We start from the raw sequence: 22,059 nt of genomic DNA, 5'->3' as shown, positions 1-22,059 counted from the left end.
TATGGAAAGTCTAACTCTAATGTTTAGATTGTATCCCCTAGACTTTCCAACAAACAGAAACAGTTTATCTCTAGCTACACAACCTATTCCCCTTAATGTCTTGTAAACTTGAATCTTACCACTCCTTAGCTTTCTACATTGTAAGGAGTGAAATACTAATCTGTGTAATTTCTCCACGTGATTTAATTTTTGAGTTTCAGGAATCACTCTGGCAAACCTACGCTGCACCCCTCAAAGAGCAATGCATCCTCCCTAAGGTGTAGTGGCTAGGTTCACCATTTTGAAAGATTTTTTTTCATCCAAAGTGGATGACAAAACAATCATCTACAGTGAACTCCATTAATCACTGTTTGCATATTCACCTTGTCAATTAATTTCACTTTACAATTGTTTGCTTCATTTATATTGTCTTCAATGCCATCTTTATTTGGGTCATTAACAAATTTGGCAATGTGATACTCAATCCCATTGAGGTAATCAGTAAGTATAATGACTGATTGATTGTGGATCTAATACAATTTCTTGTGGGATACTGGTCACATGTATCCACTCATTCACTTTCTGTCTCCTTTGACTCAATTTCTAAACCAAAATATTTTGCCTTCAATTTATGTGCTTCAACTTTAGCTAACAACCTCTGAAGATGAACTTATATTGGAATTTTGTGGTGAAGTGATAGCATTCACTATAGATCAGGCTGGGAAATGTGATAACAAATTCATTCATCAGCTGTAAAGCGAAGTTCAATATCTTTCTGCAACTTGGTCCACTGATAAGATTGTCAGAAGTGAAGCATTTCTGACAAAGTTGCACACCCTGGCAATATCACCTGCTTAAGACAGGTCAGTCTCCAACTCACTTTTGAAGTTTTAAGTATTTAATACACTTGTAACTTGTAACACATCAAACTATCAGAGATAAGAGCAAAAGTATTTCCATAAAAACCAATTCAGACCTCACAGATATCAATAGTATTTCTCTCCCCATCAGCCAGGAACTATACTGAAACTGTCCAAAATGATTCAAAATCATCTTCACCCCACACCACCACCCATTCCACAATTCAATTGTGTTAAGCAAGGATGTGGTGAAACTGAGATTTGTAATCCTTATTGCACGACAAACGTAACATGCTTTCAAAAAACCAATCACTAAATTTACAATTCTTTGATTTGGAATTTACCTGAGATTCATTGCCTAAGTTAGATGCTTTGATAACAAATAAATGAATCAAGTGACTTTTATTATTTGTTGAAGTAAGCAGTTTGCATAGTTGTATCTCCAGTGTGGTACAAGTCAATAGTTCTTTGTCCTCGACTGAAAATGTATTATTTTTAATAAGAAATCAACTCTTCTGCCTTAGGTCAAATATTATTTCCATATTAGGTATGTTTGCTTTATTACCTGAATACCAAGCCTTTGACAGTTAAATACTCAAACATACCTTAAGGTATACTATTCCTTCAGAACCACTTTCATCTGATTTTTACTTACTAACATAACAAACATCAAAGATTTATTTCCTCCTTGTTTAAAATTTGTATTTCATGCAAATAACTGCAATCACAGTCAGAATTTATGCTTGAAACCAACATGAAACCAACATGGGTGCACACATTAAACTTATTTAGGTACCTTTTATAAGGAGCCAACAACATTCCATATTTCCAGATTAAATATAGTTTCTGCAATAACATTTCATCAAAGCCTTGGTCATTTAACAATGCTCAATATTGCTGTTTGTGTGACTTGAAGTGAGAGCCAGCCACTTCACAATCACTCAAATTTTAGTGGGTTCCTGATACGGGGCAATTGCCCATCAGCATCCCTTCAATTTCCTCAGCAATTTCCTCAGAACCTGCTCTGTCAGGATTCCACAGGATCCCAATGTGAATTTCCAGTCCCTACTAGAAACAACTATCAGACCATCAAAAAACCCAAGCTGTTGTATCCAGCACCAGTTGTGGGCAGTAACACAAGTTGCTGAAATTTGGGCTCTGTTATTTTGTCAAGTCTTTGGCAGGACCATCATCAGTGGCTGTTCTGGAGCTTGTTATGGCACATAGAAAATTTTAGCTTTAGGCTCAAATGGGAACACTGGAAGTTATAGTTGTAACAACTGTATTGTTTTATTTTCCATATTTTTATTATGGACTGAAATGGGAAAAGCACTGTTTTGAAAGCCAACGTTATTAAAAGGCTATTTCATTTTAAAGAATAAATTAATTAGTTCTTAGTGTAAATGCTGTTTAAACAGTTTTTTGTGCAAGCTGTTGGGAAAGGTCTTTTTGCAGATGAGCTGGAGCAAGAGGTGTAGATGAATGGTGGTTTGGCTGGCCACAAATAACAGATTGGTGTGTGAAATGGTGACCAATGATCAATAACAAAGGCCTCCTGCCTACCAACAACTACATAGTTGACTCCCAGGTAGCTGAGCAGCTCAGGGATTTGTTTTTCTCACAACCTTCTTAAACAGCAAATTTTCCAAAAGAGTAGTTTTGAATTGAGATAATGTTGTATAACCATAGTTCAGGCATTTTCAATATGATCCTGAGTATTTTTCATTATTCTTCAGTACCATTATTTTCTTCATTAAGGTTGTTTTGTTTATGTTAATTTTATTGAGCTCCAGTCCATGATTCAATATCAGTATCCTTGCTCACGTGACTTCTTGCTGTGTTATAAATAGTTATATAATTATTCCACATGTATATTTCCATATTTCCATTGACAATAGGGTTATGGTTAGGGTTCCAGTGACATCTTTTTCCTGATTATCTTCTTTTCATAACGTAATTAAAACTTTTTTTTTGATTGATATCCCTGACAAATGTTTTGCAATCTTATACCTTCCCTAATTACCAAGATCTGTGTCAGGTTTTTTTTGTCATTCTGTATGTGTTTTGAGTATCTCTCACCACTTCAGTCATCCATGGACATCTTTTCAGAAAACAGAGAGCTCTTGAGCTCGAAGAGTATAATCAGATTCTGTATCATTTTTTAAGCATTTTATGCAGTAATTGGTTGCTCTGATAACATTGTACTCATGAAAGATGACTTCAGGTATTTAGCCAGAATGTGCCTTTTTCCTCAATGAAGTCTGGGTAGTAACATGACACTAAATTTTCCAGACTGTGTCAAAAATCCACTGTCAGGTCCATTTCCTGATCCTAATCCACCCGAAGGTTATTTTGTGACAACCAGCAGAATTTTGAAGAAAGCAACTGATTAGTCCACAATTGGCCATTCAGTCACAGGTGGCTAGAATATTTACAACATGGGAGCTAACTGTAGCATTTATCAGACAACAGTCTAGCTGCAAGAAAGCTATGCAATATCAGAGAGCATAAGCGTTCAATGCAGCAATGTGGCCAACAGTTGTAAAAGTGCAGCCTGATGTTTTATGTTAGGAGTGGTGAGAGAGCAGAAGGTCATCTTATTCGTGGAGGAGGGTAGTGGGAAGTCAGCCAGCCAATTTTGTTGATATTGATTGTGACTTGTTGCAACAATAAAGGTGGTGCCTTATGTGACTGTAATTATTCATGATATAATGCCACAATTTTTCATATCCTCTCGCATATCCTTAAAGTATCTAAAATAATGTGTAAATAGCAATGAAGTGAGACCATATCAACAAAAGGACATTATATTCCTTCACATTCTTGTTTTTGAACACAAAAAAACCTTGCTTTATCATAATATTTTGCATCATCATATTCTATAGACTATTCATAGAACATAGAACATTACAGCGCAGTACAGGCCCTTCGGTCCTCGATTTTGTGCCAACCTGTAGAACTAATCTGAAGCCCATCTCACCTACACTATTCTATTCTCGTCCATATGCTTATCCAATGACCATTTAAATGCTCTTAAAGTTGACAAGTCTACTATTGTTGCAGGCAGTGCATTCCACACCCCTACTACGGTGAGTAAGGAAACTATCTCTGACATCTGTCCTATATCTATCACCCCTCAATGTAAGGCTATGTCCCCCCGTGGTAGATATTGCCAGTTGAGGAAAAGGGCTCTCACAGTCCAACCTACCTAACCCTCTGATTATTTTCTGTCTCAATTAAGTCACCGCTCCACCTTCTTCTCTCTAACAAAAACAGCCTCAAGTCCCTCAGCCTTTCCTCGCAAGACCTTCCCTCCATACCAGGCAACATCCTGGTAAATCTCCTCTGAACCCTTTCCAAAGCTTCCACATTCTTCCTATAATGCGGTGACCAGAACTGTATGCAATACTCCAAGAGTTTTGTACAACTGTAGCATGATCTCATGGTTCCAAAACTCAATCCCTCTACCAATAAAAGCTAACACACCGTATGCCTTAACAACCCTATCAACCTGGGTGGCAACTTTCAGGGATCTATGTATATGGACACCGAGATTTTTCTGCTCATCCACACTATTAAGAATCTTACCATTAGACCAGTACTCTTTACTCCTGTTAATCTTTCCAAAGTGATTCACCTCACACTTTTCTACATGAAACTCCATTTGCCACCTGTCTTGCCCAGCTCCACAGCTTATCTGTAACCTACAAAACCTTCATCACTATCCACAACTCTACCGATATTAATGTCATCTGCACATTTACTAACCCATCCTTCTATGCCCTCATTGAGGTCATTTATAAAAATGACAAACAGCAGTGGACCCAAAACAGATCCTTGCAGTACACCTCTAGTAACTGAATTCCAGGATGAATATTTCCCATCATCCACCACCTTCAGTCTTCTTTCAGCTAGTCAATTTCATCCAAACCACTAAATCACCCTCAATTCCATGCCTCTGTATTTTGTGCAATAGCCTACCATGGGGCACCTTATCAAACACCTTACTGAAATCCATATACACAACAACAACCACTTTACCCTCATCCACCTGTTTGGTCACCTTCTCAAAGAAAACTGCACAATATCAGAGTGAATAAGTGTTCAACATAGCAATGTGGCCAACAGTTGTGAAAGTACAGCCCCACATTTTAGGTTAGGGGTGGTGAGAGAGCAGAAGATAATCTTATTCAGTTGTAGAATAATTTAGTGACACTTATTTAAGCTCTTCAGTTGTTACGTTCAGATTCAATATCTTTCTGTCGCATGGTGAATAGACAAATTTTAGTGACTTTATTTTGAAAAACGTTATTGTCTATTGATTCAACATTGATCCACGTTGGTGGCGGTTATTCATTCTACTCAGCACAACCAAGACTTGAAATGCCACACTGTGTGAACAGTGTGAAACTCAAGAATGTATAATGGAGTGTAATAATGTCTTGTATAAAAATCATGGTGGCAAGTGCTTGCTCCATCTGGCCTAAGTTTCAGCTTCATACTCTGACCATCTGTCAAATCTCTTGATTCTCTCTGAAGTCGTCGTCAGAATTTGACTGTTCAGACCCCTTTCTGTAATTCAAAATTACTAACTTCTCCAGACAGAACATTTTCAATTGACACTCATCATCTCACAGTCTAATTATAGAAACATAGAAAATAGAGGCAGGAGTAAACTATTCAATCCATTGAGTCTGCTCCACCATTCAATTTGATAATTTCTTATCCTCTCTCTCAATGTCAATGTCAAACTCCCAGAACTCCATCTATTTCTTTCTTACATTTATTCAGTGACTTGGTCTCCACAGCTTTCTGTGGTAGGTTCACCATCCTACGAGTGAAGAAAGATTTCCTCCACTCAGTCAAAACTGGCCTATTGTATATCCTGGGACCATGACCCTTTGTGCTATCCCCTAGTCAGGAAAAACACCATTCCCACCATCCAGTCAGTTTATATGCACCACAATTTAATTTATTTTTAAATGAGATCCCCTCCCATTCTTCTTAATTCCAATGACACAGGCCCAGTTAACTTGATCTTAGCTCATGTGGAAAATCTGCCATTCTAGGAATCAGAGCTGGAAAAGCGCAGCAGGTCAGGCAGCATCCAAGGAACAGGAGAATCGCGTTTCGGGCATAAGCCCTTCTTCAGGAATGAGGAGGGTGTGCCAATCAGGCTAAGATAAAAGGTAGGGAGGAGGGACTTGGGGGAGGGGCATTGGGAATGCAATAGGTGGAAGGAGGTTAAGGTGAAGGTGATAGGCTGGAGAGGGGTTGGGGGCGGAGAGGTCAGGAAGAAGATTGCAGGTCAAGAAGGTGGTGCTGAGTCTGAGGGTCGGGACTGAGAAAAGGTGGGGGGAGGGGAAATGAGGAAGGTGGAGAAATCTGCATTCATCCCTTGTGGTTGGAGGGTTCCTAAGCAAAAGATGAGGCACTCTTCCTCCAGGCGTCGTGTTGCCATGATCTGGCGATGGAGGAGGCCAAGGATCTGCATGTCCTTGGTGGAGTGGAAGGGGGAGTTAAAGTGTTCAGCCACGGGGCGGTTGAGTTGGTTGGTGTGGGTGTCCCAGAGGTGTTCTCTGAAACATTCCGCAAGTAGGTGGCCTGTCTCCACAATATAGAGGAGGCCACATCGGGTGCAGTGGATGCAGTAAATGATGTGTGTGGAGGTGCAGGGAATTTGTGATGAATGTGGAAGGATCCCTTGGGGCCTTGGAGGGAAGTGAGGGGGGAGGTGTGGACGTAAGTTTTGCATTTCTTGCGGTTGCAGGGGAAGGTGCTGGGAGTGGAGGTTGGGTTGGTGGGGGGTGTGGACCTGACGAGGGAGTCACGGAGGGAGTGGTCTTTCCGGAACACTGGTAGGGGAGGGGAGGGAAATATATCCTTGGTGGTGGGGTCTGTTTGGAGGTGGTGGAAATGACGAAGAATGATATGAAGAATCTGGAGGTTGGTGGGGTGGTAGGTGAGGACCAGTGGGGTTCTGTCCTGGTGGCGATTGGAAGGGCGGGGTTCAAGGGCAGAGGAGCGGGAAGTGGAGAAGATGTGGTGGATAGCATCATTAACCACGTCTGAGGGAAAATTGCGGTGTTCTGATCTCCAGCATCACTTTCTGCTAGTTCATTCTAGGAATCAGTCTGGTAAACCTTTGCTGTGCTCCTTTATGGCAAGTATGTGTTTTCTTCGGTAAGGAGACCAAAACTGCACATAATATGCCATTGTGGTCTCGCCAAGACCCTGTACATCTGCAGAAAGATTTCTTGTTCCTGTTCTCAAAGTCTTTCGCATTGAAGGCCAACATACTCATTGCCTTCCTAACTACTTGATACATTTTCATACTTACTTTGAGTGATCAGTGTGCAAGGACTCCCAGGTCCCTTTTACATCAACATTTCCCAATTTAGTACCATTTAAATAGTACTCTGCCACATTCTGTGTTTCCCACCAAAGGGAGCAAGATTGCCTGTAGCCTCATTATGTAAATTACCTTGGAGCCTTTTTACGTCCTCCTCACTACTCACATTCTCACCCAGTTTTGTGTCATCAGCAAATTTTGAAATATTGTAATTTTGGTTCCCTCATCCAAATCATTGATAAATATTTTAAAAACCAAAGAACTGCGAACGCTAGAAATTAGAAATAAGATCAGAATTTGTTGATAAAGCTTAGCAGGTCTGGCAGCTTCTATGCAGCGAAAGCAGAGTTAATGTTTGAAGACCAGTGATCTTTCTTCGGAACTGATGGTTGCTAGGAAAAGGTTTGGTATATATGCCAGCGAAGGGGCAGGGTTTGATGCCAGGCGCTCATAATTGCAGGAGCACGATGAACAATTCCCAGCATCTGATCAATGCATAGTGCTGTTCCTCAGTGCACACAGCCAGTGAGTCTATCACCTTTGACCCTTGCCCCTTTACTGGACTGAGTTAGATTGTGCACCGCTGCAACTGCAGGATTGTACTGGAGTGGAGCTGAGAGCAATGTGAGTGTGGGAGCTGCTGCATGCACAATCTTGTTGTGAGACTTCCATTTAAAAAGGAGCTGAGTCTGGGGGAGAGGGGTTTACCTCACAGTCTCATCCAAGCCCTGCAATGTTGGAGGGGGGCAGCTTCTGCTACTGACAACTAGGCTTTCTCTCTATGACTGGGCCACACAGCAACCTCTACAAGATGGATGTGTGTTGTGACGGGCAACTAATACAAATCTCCTTCAATTCCTTCTTCCCAATAGGCCTTGGCTTCCCTAGAACTTGTAATAAGTTAATGTATCCTCTTCTATGAGAACCAAAGTCATTACTTAATTGCCCATCATTTCCTGCTGCTCCATTATTAAATTATCTGTTTCAGACTGTAAGGGGCCTATATTGTATTCACGAATATTTCTTCTTTTTATACTTATGGATGCTCTGATAGTCTGTTCCTTGCAAGTTTATTCTCATACTCTTTTTGTTCTCTCTTCATAATTATTGGTCCTCCTCTGCTGAATTCTAAACTGTTCCCAGTCCTCAGGTTGATTACTCTTTTTCAGCAATGATATATGACTCCTGTTTGGATCTGATTCTATCCTTAATTTATTTTGTTAGTCATGGTTGTTAGCTATGTTTCCTTTTGTCTGAAAGGAACATATAATTGTTTTAATGCCTGTATCTGTCTTTAAATATCAACCATTGCCCATCCATTGTCATGCCTTTTAATGAAGATATGCAGTCTACTGCAGAGAATCCACTCCTCATAACTTTATAACTTCCTTTGTTTAGATTAGGACTGAAGTTTCAGATTGGACTATTTCATTTTCTATCCCAATGAAGAACCCTATCATGTCATGGTCACTTGTTTTTTCTAAAGGAGATCTTACAACATTGTAATAAATTAACCCCTTTTCACTGCACAAAACCATATGTCGCATTCAAATTGAGATGACTAGATTTGGTTCCCATGAGAATTTCTCATTCCCATGACATCTACCTGTTCTTGCAATCCCAGTCTTTCGTTTTATAATTTATTAAGCTATTAACCTTTACATCTTTTACTTGTTTCATTTCTGCTTCTACCCTCACCAGCTTACACCACCTGCCCATTGTCAGCCATATCTGCAAGTCATAATCATGTTATGCAAGGACAAAACAAAATTATCTTTGCCTGAGACTGATGGATACATAACTGAATACATTTAAGACCGATATTGGCAGATATTTGATTTCACGGGGAATTAAGTGATCAAGGAATGTAAAGTTAAAGGTCAAAATTAGCCATGTTTATATTGATAGGCAGAGTAGGCTCGACAGGTTTGGCAGATCTTCTCAAAGGAATTGCAGTGAGTTGTTACAATGTATCTTGCAGCTGGTACAAACTGTTGGAGCAACATTCATGCAGGCAGGTGGAACCTATTGCTTCAGACATGTGCCTTGTGGACAGACATGGAGACGTGAGAAGGTGAGTTACTCACCACAGAATTATCAGCCTCTGACCTGCTTCTGTACCTATAATAATAATTAAATGGCTCATCCAATCCAGTTTGTGGTCAATGGGAACTCCCAGAATGTTAATTGTGGGGGAATTAAGCAAGGGCAATACCATTCAATGTTAAACAACGATTCTTGGATTCTCTCTGATTGGACATGGTCAAAGTCATGCACCAATGTAGCATGAGTACCATTTGCCACTGATCAGCCCAAACGAGAATGTTGTCCAGGTTTTGTTGCATATGGTCATGGCCTACCTCATTACATACAGACGTGTGGATAGTGTTGAACATTTTGCAACCATCAGTGAACATCCTTACTTCTGATCTTATGTTGGAGTAAAAATAATTGCTGAAGCAGCTGAGGTATTTGAGTTGTTTTGGATGTGACCCTGAGAACCTCTTGCAGAAGTGTCCTGGTGGTGGTTAAGTTGTTGGAGATGATTTTCAAGATAGGGTTTTCATGCATTTGGAAAGGCGAGGACTGATTAGGGACATTCAGCATGGCTTTGTGTGAGGGAAATCATGTCTCACAAACTTGATTGAGGGTTTTGAGAAAATAATCAAAAAGATTGAGGTCAGATATGAAGATGTTGTTTACATGGACTTTAGCAAAGCCTTTGACAAGTTTCCATATGGTAGACTAATTAGTAAAGTCAGACCAGTGGTGTTCAACATGGATAGGTACTGTGTTCACTATTGTTTATCATTTATATGAATGTTTTGGATAAGGATATAGGAGGCATGATTAGTACGTTTGTGGATGACATGAAAATTGGTGGTATGGTGGACAGTGAAGAAGTTTATCTAAGATTACAAAGATATCTTGATCAATTGGGTCAATAGGCTGAGGAAAGGCAGCTGAAGTTTACTTTGGTTAATATGAGATATTGCAATTTGGTAAAACAAACAAGGGCATGACTCACACAATAAATGATTATGCCCTGAGTAGTGATAGAACAGAGAGATCTAGGGGTTTGGGTACATAAGTCTGTGAAATTTGCATCACAGGTAGACAGAGTGGTTGTGAAGGTACTGAGCACAATTGCCTTCATTGCTTAGACCTTAGAGTATAGGAGTTGTGACGTTATGTTGAGGTTGTACATGATGTTGTTAAGGCCTCTTCTGGAGTACTGTGTGCAGTTCTGGTCATCCTGCTATAGGAAGGATATTATTAAATTGGAATGTGTTCAGACAAGATTTACCAGGATGTTGCCAGGAATGAAGGGTTTAACTTATAAAAATAGACTGAATCTTTTCTTTCATTGGAGCACACAAAGTTAGAGGGGTGACTTTAAAGAGATTTATAAAATCATGAGGAGTATAGATAAGGCAAATGCCAAGGATATTTTCTTTAGGATGGGGGAGTTTAATACTAGGGGGCATACTTTTAAGGTGAAAGGAGAAAATTTTTTAATTGGCATGAGAGGCAATGTTTTTACATAGGGTGGTTCATGTGTGGAATGAATTACCAAAGGAAATGGTAGATGCAGGTTTAGTTATAACATTTAAAATACATCTGCATAAGTACATGGATAGGAACAGGATACGGGCCAAATGCAGGCAAGTGGGGCTAGTTTAGTTTGGGAACATGGTTGGAACGAAGCGTCTGTTTCTATGCTATGTGACTGTTCCTGTATTACTCATGGAATCACAATCATCTTCATTTGTGCGAGGTATTATTCTGGCTAGAAGAGATTTTTGCCCTGAATCCTATTAACTTCAGATTTGTGAGGTCTCCTTGATGTCACCATATCTCACCTCTGGAGGTAACTTTTTTTTAATCCATGTTTGGAGTAATTTCTCAGAGCATGAGGAGCTTGTTGGCACTGGTGGAACCCAAATTGAGCATTAGTGAGCAGGTTATTTCTTTGCATAAGCTACTCTATAGTGCTGTTGACCACACCTTCTCCTAATTTATTAATGATCAAGTTGACTGATGGAGCAGTAACTGGCCAGATTGGATTAGTTCTGTTTTCTTTCTGGGCAGGTCATATCTGAACTACTTTCCACATTGTTGGGCAAACATTAGTGTTCTAATTGTACAGGAACATCTTGGTTAGAATGCAGCTGGTTCTGGAGCATGAGTCATCAGCACTATTGACTGAAAGTCATCAGTGCCCATAGGCTTTGCATTATCCAATCCCTTCAGTCATTTCTTGATATCACGATAAGTGATTCAAATTGAATGGGTCATCCATTCAAAATTCTGGCTGAAGTTGAATATGGATGCTTCTTCTTTGCACTTACATTGAATTGAATTGAATTGAATTTATTGTCACTTGTACCCAGGCACAGTGAAAACCTTTGTCTTGCGAGCAGACAGGCAGGTCACAGAGTTAAGTCACAAACATAAGTAAATAATAGGTAAACAGCGTCAAAAACTCAAACACAGGTACAGGCAAATGTTAAGAGTTTGTGAGTCCATCCAGTATTCTAACACTGCCGAGCTCCCCTCTCACTTCGAATGGGAATATTTGTGGGTCCTCATTCTACTTGTTGGTCGTTCAGTTATCCACCAGGATTGCAGAGTTTAGATCTAAAATGTTAGTTCTGGGATCACAAAGCCCTGTCAATTTTTACAAGTACTGTAATGAGTGCTATTGAGGGGAAACATTCTGAAATACTGAGAAAAAAAATGAAATCAGGCTGAAATTACTGTAATGAACAATTAACACACTAACAATGTGGAAATCTGGATTAAATTTTCACTTCCTGTCAATGAGCATTGAGAATTTGTACATTCTAAATAATTGTGAACTCATATATATATGTTGTGAAATTTAATTCACTCGTATGAGTACTAGGAAAAAATATTAAATTGCAAACACTCAAATAGTTCACTCAAGGCCTTCAGGGAAAGGAAACTGATATCTCTAATCCAAACTATGTATTTGCTACACATGATACCTTTTCAGTATTGTCCATGTGCAAGAATATATTCAAAAATCTGTAAAGAACTGAAATAATTGTTCTATTTTTAAGAAGAATCTGCTGAGGAAGGCTAAATCTTCCCAAGTTCCCACACCTCTATGTTTGTGGAACACAATTCATTTTTTCCAATGCCAAATCAATATTCTACAGCAACTGCCCGAGATAAAAAGCTTCCAATTTATAGTTTCTTCCGTTCAGGTTCTTATCCTTCTATATTAGTGTACTATTATTTCCTTGTTAAGCACATCTACAGGATTGATACGAAAAAATGTGACTAAGGCTCATACAATTGATCTCCGAAAGCAGAGACCTAAGAGGCAACTTTTTCACATAGAGGGTGGTACGTGTATGGAATGAGCTGCCAGAGGATGTGGTGGAGGCTGGTACAATTGCAACATTTAAGAGGCAATTGGATGGGTATATGAATAGGAAGGGTTTGGAGGGATATGGGCTGGGTGCTGACAGGTGGGATTAGTTTGGGTAGGGATATCTCGTCGGCATGGACGGGTTGGACCGAAGGGTCTGTTTTCATGCTGTATATCTCTATGACTCTCTGACTCTATGACTTTCAAAAGTAGCAATGTAACTCTTTAATTATATCCCATTAGACAGTTAAGTAGTCATATTGCGTCATGTTCAGGCCAACCAGAATACCTAAATTTATTCGAACCTCATTTAAAAGATTCTGAAAGCGAGCAGTCTCTTCCAGTTGTTCAAAATATTTGTATACCAGAGTGGTGAGCTGTGTACAGTGTAAACATATTCTCCAGGATGTAAAAGGTTGACAGACGGACACTTTCAAAGTGCGTCAATCAAACATAGAAATTACAAAGAAAAACACAAAGTGTGGAAGGTTGAGCCGAAGCCAGAAAGCCTTGGAAAACAGGTCAGAGAAAAACAATGGCAGCATTCATTTCAAATGGCACCCTTTAACTGTTCTGAAGGAAGATCCCAATGAAACATTAACTTTCTCAACTGTTAACTTACTTACAATAGCAGCTTCTTTTTATGTTGGTAAATTACATTATTGAGGTTAAAAAGAAAGCTGTGGGTTTTTAACCTGAGGTTAAGTAAAGAATTATGGGATGCTGGAAATCGAAAACTAAAAGAGAAATTGCTGGAAAAGCTCAACAGTTCTGGCAGCATCTGTGGAGAGAAAGCAGCGTTGATATTCCAGGTCGAGTCAGAGATATTAACTCTGATTTCTCTCCACAGATGCTGCCAGATCTGCTGAGTTTTTCCAGCAATTTCTGTTTTTGTTTCTTGAGGTTAACTTTGCCCGCATAAGTCACTAGGTAAGCCCTGTCAGAAAAATAACAGGACAGTTGTCTGGACAGAGCCAGCACGGTAATCTCTGTGCCTGATTACAACTTTAACATCCAGAGCAAGACGCTACTACAATATGTTCCAGTGAATACATTAGACAAAATTACATAATGTGTCAATCGCACCAGAATACATTCAAATTGATTAAAACATTTTTACTTTATATTTAACGACTGTTAAGTGTACTTGTCATGTCTGAATTGTGAGGCACGGCTTTTGTTTCCCGTTATACAATACATTCCATATAACATTGAAACTAACGACACAATAGTGATTGAAACATCGTTCTAATTGAAATTTGCTGAGGATTATTGTTCCCCTATGATTTAATCCCTCAGGAAATGAATCACAAAGAGCAGCCTTTCTCCAGAATCACCAAGGTATCCGCATGTTCCATTGGCATGATGCAAGAAGATGTTCGTCTTCTCTGGCCCCTCCCAGGGGAATAAGTCCAGTAGGCTTCAAGGGAAAGGTTCAATCAATATGTGGAGCTTGTTCAAGGAGCAACTACTGAGTGTCCTTGATAAGTATGTACCTGTCAGGCAGGGAGGAAAGGGTCGTATGAGGGAGCCATGGTTTAATAAGGAATTGGAATCCCTTGTTAAAGGGAAGAGGGCGGCCTATGTAAAGATGAGGCGTGAAGGTTCAATTGGGGCGATTGAGAGTTATAAGGTAGCCAGGAAGGATCTAAAGAGAGCTAAGAGCAGCAAGGAGGTGACATGAAAAGTCCTTGGTTGGTAGGATTAGGGAAAACCCAAAGGCTTTCTATAGGTATGTCAGGAATAAAAGAATGACTAGGGTAGGAATAGGTCCAGTCAAGGATAGTAGTGGAAAGTTGCGTGTGGAGGCTGAAGAAATTGGGGAGACACTGAATGAATACTTTTCGTCAGTATTCACTCAGGAATAAAACATTGTTGCTGAAGTGAATATTGCGTCACAATTAATTAGAATGGATGGCTTTGAGATATGTAGGGAAGAGGTGTTGGAAATCCTGGAAAGGGTGAAAATAGATAAGTCCCCTGGGCCTGATGGCATTTATCCTAGGATTCTGTGGGAAGCGAGGGAGGAGATTGCAGAGCCATTGGCCTTGATTTTTATGTCCTCGTTGTCTACAGGAATAGAGCCAGAAGACTGGAGGATAGCAAATGTGGTTCCCCTGTTCAAGAAGGGGAGTAGCGATAACCCTAGAAACTATAGGCCGGTGAGTCTCACTTCTGTTGTGGGCAAAGTCTTAGAGAGAGTTGTAAGGGATAGGATTTATGAACATCTGGATAGGAACAATGTGATCAAGGATAGTCAGCATGGTTTTGTGAAGGGCCGGTCATGCCTCACAAACCTTATTGAATTCTTTGAGAAGGTGACTAAGGAGGTGAGCGAGGCTAAAGCAGTAGATGTGGTGAATATGGATTTTAGTAAAGCGTTTGATAAGGTTCCCCATGGTAGGCTAATGCAAAAAATACGGAGGTATGGCATTGAGGGTGAGTTGGAGGTTTGGATTAGGAATTAGGAAGAAGACAGAGGGTCGTAGTTGATGGTAAAGGTTCATCTTGGAGTGCAGTTACGAGCGGTGTTCTGCAAGGATCTGTTTTGGGACCATTGCTGTTTGTCATTTTTATAAATGACCTGGAAGAGGGGCTAGAAGGTTGGGTGAGCAAGTTTGCGGATGATACGAAAGTCGGTGGAGTTGTTGACAGTGAGGAAGGATGTGGCAGGTTACAGCGGGATATAGATGGGCACAAAGGTGGCAAATGGAGTTCAATGTAGCTAAGTGTGAAGTGATTCACTTTGGTAAGAGTAACAAGAAGATGCAGTATTGGGCTAATGGTCGGACACTTGGTAGTGTGGATGAGCAGAGGGATCTTGGTGTCCATGTACACAGATCTCTGAAAGTTGCCACCCAGGTAAATAGTGCTGTGAAGAAGGCATATGGCGTACTGGCTTTTATTGGTAGAGGAATTGAGTTCCAGAGTCCTGAGGTCACGTTGCAGTTGTATAAGACTCTGGTGCGGCCGCATCTGGAGTATTGTGTGCAGTTTTGGTCGCCATACTATAGGAAGGATGTGGAGGCACTGGAACGGGTGCAGAGGAGGTTTACCAGGATGTTGCCTGGTATGGTAGGAAGATCGTATGAGGAAAGGCTGAGGCACTTGGGGCTGTTTTCATTGGAGAAAAGAAGGTTTAGGGGTGACTTGATAGAGGTGTACAAGATGATTAGGGGTTTAGGTAGGGTTGACCATGAGAACCTTTTTCTAAGTATGGAGTCAGATATTACGAGGGGGCATAGCTTTAAATTAAGGGGAGGCAGGTATAGGACAGATGTTAGGGGTAGATTCTTTACTCAGCGAGTTGTGAGTTCATGGAATGCCCTGCCAGTAACAGTGGTGGACTCTCCCTCTTTATGGGCATTTAAACGGGCATTGGATAGGCATATGGAGGATAGTGGGCTAGTGTTGGTTAGGTGGGCTTGGATCAGCACAACATCGAGGGCCGAAGGGCCTGTACTGCGCTGTATTTTTCCATGTTCTATATTAATACCCTCTCCATCTGTCCCAAATGCCATTGAAATCTCCGGGTGAAATCCGAATCCTGACAAGGTAACTACACCATACCCATTCGATTCATTGAAAACTGTGTCTGAATTACGGATTAATGCAAGAGTTTTGTTTTGTTTGTTTTTGACAACTTCACGATCTTAGCTCGGGAAAGTTTCCAACATGATGAGGGCGATTGTGTTTGCTGCTGTGTGCTGTGTCCTGCTAACGGAGGCAGTGAGGTGGCGGGAGGCGCTGGAGGAGAGGGAAGAATCGGAGCTGCCAAACCAGGTAATGAGAAGACCCGAAAGAAAGGATAATGTGAATCAATTCAATCGTGTCACCAGGCTGTTTAACTTTATGTTTAAAATCACATTTTAAGAGCTGCATTTTGACGGTCACGGCATTTAGAGAATGTTGGCTCTGTTTTGTGAGGTGGTTTCTGAGGGGCCACAGGCGTGAAGGCTCAGTTAGGGCGCTTAGAGTTACAAGTTAGCCAGGACCTAAAGAGAGAGCTAAGAAGGGCCAGGAGGGGACATGAGAAGTCTTTGGCAGGTAGGATCAAGGAAACCGGTAAAGCTTTCTGTAGGAATGTCAGGAATTAAAGTTCAGTAAGTGGGAAGTTGTGTGTGGAGTCCAGAAATAGGAGAGGCACTAAATGACTATTTTTCATCAGTATTCACACAGGAAAAGGACAATGTTGTCTAGGAAAATATTGAGATACAAGCTACTAGATTAGATGGGATTGCAGTTTCTAAGGAGGAGATGTTAGCAAGTGTAAAAATAGGTAAGTCCCCTGGGCCGAATGGGATTTATTTTAGGATTCTCTGGGTGAGAGTCTGAAACCTGAATATGGGCTAAGTTAGAACATGGAGACTCATGGCCTATGCCTATGTGACTATGCAGCTAGGGACAAAATGGTTCCCTGTGCCTATATGACTTGCTGCAGCTAGTCTCTAAAGCTACATAAATCACTAACCACTAGAATGCAGAAATAGACCGATAAAATGAGGAAATGCTAACCACACTCTGCACAGCCACAGGTCTTTGTATCACAAGATAAAAATGACCAAACCATTATGACCTAGGTTGCTTACCACTTGATATCATTGGATCAAGCAACTATCAATGAAGTGATATCATGTATTGATTGGTAAATGTCTGAATATACTATGCAATAAGGCCTTATGTTCTGCTTTAAGAAAGGTATAAAAATGTCTGTATACCTCAACCAATGTGTGCAGTTCCTCTGAGGGATACGGAAGTACATAACTTCTGTGTTTCCACACGTTCTGTAACCAGCCGGATTGAAAATAAAGTGCGAAGTCTTAATAATCAGACCGATTGCAAGTGTTATTGACCAATCGCAGAACCGAGACAAACTCCCCCACCCCAGGTTCAGATCTTCATGGAAAGCTGGGGAGGAGATTGCAGAGCCTTTGGCTTTGATCTTTATGTCATCATTGTCTACAGGAATAATGCCAGAAGACAGGAGGACAGCAAATGTTGTTCCCTTGTTGCAAAAGGGAAATAGACACAGCTCCGGTAATTATAGACCAATGAGTCTTACTTCAGTTGTGGGTAAAGTGTTGGAAAGGATTATAGGAGATAGGATTTATAATCATCCAGAAAGGAATAATTTGATTAGGGATAGGCTACACAGATTTGTGAAGGGTTGGTTATGCCTCGCAAACCTTACTGAATTCTTTGAGAAGGTGACCAAACAGGTGGATGAGGGTAAAGCAGTTGTTTTGGTGTATATGGATTTCAGTAAAGCATTTGATAAGGTTCCCAGGGCAGGCTATTACAGAAAGTACACAGGCATGGGTTTGAGGGTGGCTTTGTGGTTTGGATCAGATATTGGCTAGCTGTAAGAAGATAGAGGTTGATTGATGGGAAATTTTTATACTGGAGTTCAGTGACTAGTGGTGTAGCACAAGGGTCTGCTTTGGGACCACTGCTATTTGTCATTTTATAAATGACTTGGATGAGGATGTAGAAGGATGGGTTGGTAAATTTGCGGATAACACTAAGGTTGGTGGAATTGTGGACAGTGTGGAAGAATATTGCAAGTTACAGAGGGACATAGATAAGCTGCAGAGCTGGGCAGAGAGGTAGCAAATAGAGCTTAATGCAGGAAATTGTGAGGTGATTCACTTAGAAGGAGTAAAAGGAATACAGAGTACTGAGCTAATGGCAAGACTCTTGGTAGCGTGGATGAGCAGAGAGATCTCAGTGTTCATGTGCATAGGTCCCTGAAAGTTGCCACTCAGGTTGATAGGGTTGTTAAGAAGGTTTACAGTGTGTTACTTTTGTTGGTAGAGGGATTAAGTTTCAGAGCCATGAAGTTATGTTGCAGCTGTACAAAACTTTAGTGCAGCCACACTTGGATTATTGCATACAGTTCTGGTCGCCCTATTACAGGAAGGTTGTGGAATCATTGGAAAGGGTGCTTGGTACGGAGGGAAGGTCTTATGAGGAAAGGCTGAGGGATGTGAGGCTGTTTTTGTTAGCAAGAAGAAGGATAAGAAGTGACTTTATAGAGTCATAGAGTCTTAGAGATGTACAGCATGGAAACAGACCCTTCAGTCCAATTTATCCATGCTGTCCACATAGCCCAATCCAAACCAATCCCACCTGCCAGCACCTAGCCCATATTCCTCCAAACTCTTCCTATTCATTTAACCATCCAGATGCCTCTTAAATGCTGCAATTGTACCAGCCTCCATCATTTCCTCTGGCAGCTTGTTCCATACATGTACCACCCTCTGCATGAAACAGTTACCCTTTAGGTCTCTTTTATATCTTTCCCCCTCACCCTAAATCTATGTCCTCTAGTTTTAGACTCCCCCTCCCTAGGGAAAAGACTTTGTCTATCTATCTTGTCCATGCTCCTCATGATTTTATAAACCTCTATAATGTCACCACTCAGCCCTAGCCTATTCAACCTCTCTCTATCCTCCAACCCTGGCAGCATCCTTGTAAATCTTCTCTGAACCCTTTCAAGTTTCACAACATCCTATTGATAGGAAAGAGACCAGAATTGCATTCTAAATTTGAACAATGGCTAACCAATATCCTGTACAGCCTCAACATGACTCCCAACTCCTGTACTCAATACTCTGACCAATAAAGGAAAGCATACTGTATGCTTTCTTCACTATTCTATCTGCCTGCGACTCCACTTTCAAGGAGCTATGAACCTGCACTCCAAGGTCTCTTTGTTCAGCAACACTGCCTAGGACCTTACCATGAAGTGTATAAGACCGGCTAAGATTTGCTTTCCCAAAATGCAGCACCTCGCACGCATCTAAATTAAACTCCATCTGCCACTTCTCAGCCCATTGGCCCATCTGATCAAGATCCCATTTTAATCTGAGGTAACCTTCTTCGCTGTCATCTGCAATTTTTCTAACTATACCTCTAATGCTCACATCCAAATCATTTATATAAATGATGGACCCAGCACCAATCCTTGTGGCACTCCACTGGTCAGAGGCCTCCAGTCTGAAAAACAACCCTCCACCACTACCCTCTGTTTTCTATCTTTAAGCCAGTTCTGTATCCAAATCGCTAGTTCTCCCTGTATTCCATGAGATCTAACCTTGCTAACCAATCTCCCATAGGGAACCTTGTTGAATGCCTTACTGATGTCCATATAGATCACATCTACTGCTCTGCCCTCATCAATCCTCTTTGTTACTTCTTGAAAAAACTCAATCAAGTTTGTGAGACATGATTTCCCATGCACAAAGTCATGTTGACTATGTAAAAACAATGACTGCAGATGCTGGAAATCAGATTCTGGATTAGTGGTGCTGGAAGAGCACAGCAGTCCAGGCAGCATCCAAGGAGCAGCGAAATCAACGTTTCGGGCAAAAGCCCTTCACCAGGAATAAAGGCAGAGAGCCTGAAGTGTGGAGAGATAGGCTAGAGGAGGGTGGGGGTGGGGAGAGAGTAGCATAGAGTACAAGAGGTGAGTGGGGGAGGGGAATGAAGGTGATAGATCGGGGGCAGGGAAGGGTGGAGTGGATAGGTGGAAAAGAAGATAGGCAGGTAGGACAGGTCATGGGGACAGTGCTAAGCTGAAAGTTTGGAACTAGGGTGAGGTGGGGGAAGGGGAAATGAGGAAATTGTTGAAGTCCGCATTGATGCCCTGGGGTTGAAGTGTTCCGAGGCGGAAGATGAGGCATTCTTCCTCAAGGCATCTGGTGGTGAGGGAGCGGCGGTGAAGGAGGCCCAGGACCTCCATGTCCTCGGCAGAGTGGGAAGGGGAGTTGAACTCCTTGCTTTCCAAATACATGTACATCCTGTCCCTCATGATTCCCTCCAACAACTTGCCCACCACCGACATCAGGCTCACTAGTCTATAGTTCCCTGGCTTGTCCTTACCACCTTTCTTAAACAGTGGGACCACATTCGCTAACCTCCAGTCTTCTGCCATCTCACCTGTGACTATTGATGATATAAATAACTCAGTAAGAGTCCTAGCAATCACCTCCCTCACTTTCCACAGAGTTCTAGGGTACACCTAATCAGGCCCTGGGGATTTATCCAAGTTTATGCATTTCAAGACATCCAGCACTTCCTCCTCTGTAATATGGACATTTTTAAGATGTCACCATCTATTTCCCTACATTATATCTTCCATGTCCTTTTCCACAGTAAACACTGATGCAAAACTCATTTATTATCTCCCCCATCTCCTGTGGCTCCACACAAAAGGAGGAAGGGCCCTATTCTCTCCTTAGCTACCCTTTTGCTCTTAATGTATTTGTAAAATCCCTCTGGATTCTCCTTAACTCTTTTGGCCAAAGCTACCTCATGTACCCTTTTTGCCCTCCTGATTTCTCTCTTAAGTATACTCCTACTGCCTTTATAGTCTTCTAAGGATTCACTCGATCTATTCTGTCTAAACCTGACATATGCTTCCTTCTTTTTCTGAACCAAACCCTCCATTTCTTTAGTCATCCAGCATTCCCTATACCTACCAGCCTTCCCTTTCACCCGAACAGGAACATACTTTCTCTGGATTCTCGTTATCTCATTTCTGAAGGCGTCCCATTTTCCAGCCGTCCCTTTACCTGCGAACATCTGCCCCCAATCAGCTTTTGAAAGGTCTTGCCTAATACAGTCAAAATTGGCCTTTCTCCAGTTAGAACTTCAACTTTCAGATCTGGTCTATCCTTTTCCATCACTATTTTAAAACTATTAGAATTATGGTCGCTGGCCCCAAAGTGCTCCCCCAGTGATACCTCAGTCACCTGTCCTGCCTTATTCCCCAAGAGTAGGTCTAGAGGCATACAAGACCATGAGAGAATTAGATATGGTGGACAATGAGAGCCTTTTTCCTCCTATGGTGATGGCTAACATGAGGAGACATAGCTTTAAATTAAGGGGTGATAGATATAGGACAGATATCAGACACAGGTTCTTTACTCAGAGAGTAATAAGGGCGAGGAATGTCCTACTTGCAACAGTAATAGACTCCCCAACATTAAGGGCATTTAAATGGTCTTTGGATAAACATGTGGATGATAATGGAAATAATGTCGATTAGATTGGTTTCATAGGTCGGTGCAACATCAAGGGCTGAAGGGCCTGTACTATATTGTAATGTTCTCTGTTCTATCTCCTTTGACAGAGTTTTTTAAACTGTGAGAGAGGAGGTTACATTTTACCTCCATTGGCTATTCTCATCTTCGGCTGGCGCGATCTGGTCCTTAATCTAACCTGTCCTCTTCTAGTCAAACTGTCAAACTGTTAACTAGGGGAAATCTTGTTTCACGTTTAGTAATATATATTTATATGAAAAATTCACAAGTGACTTCTGTACGGCAACGTTAGCTAAACATACCTGTGTGATGGTGTTAACTAACAAAGGTGTACCATAACAACATCTTATACCGGAAAGTCCAGACTATCCTCTTCCTAACTGGCTCCCGCTGGGGCACGATCCTCAGTGAAATTGAAAT

Source organism: Hemiscyllium ocellatum, chromosome 7 (assembly GCF_020745735.1).
Source record: "Hemiscyllium ocellatum isolate sHemOce1 chromosome 7, sHemOce1.pat.X.cur, whole genome shotgun sequence".
In the NCBI taxonomy this organism is placed as follows: domain Eukaryota; kingdom Metazoa; phylum Chordata; class Chondrichthyes; order Orectolobiformes; family Hemiscylliidae; genus Hemiscyllium; species Hemiscyllium ocellatum.
The sequence above is the reverse complement of the archived record's forward strand: the minus strand, read 5'-3'. Positions refer to the sequence as shown.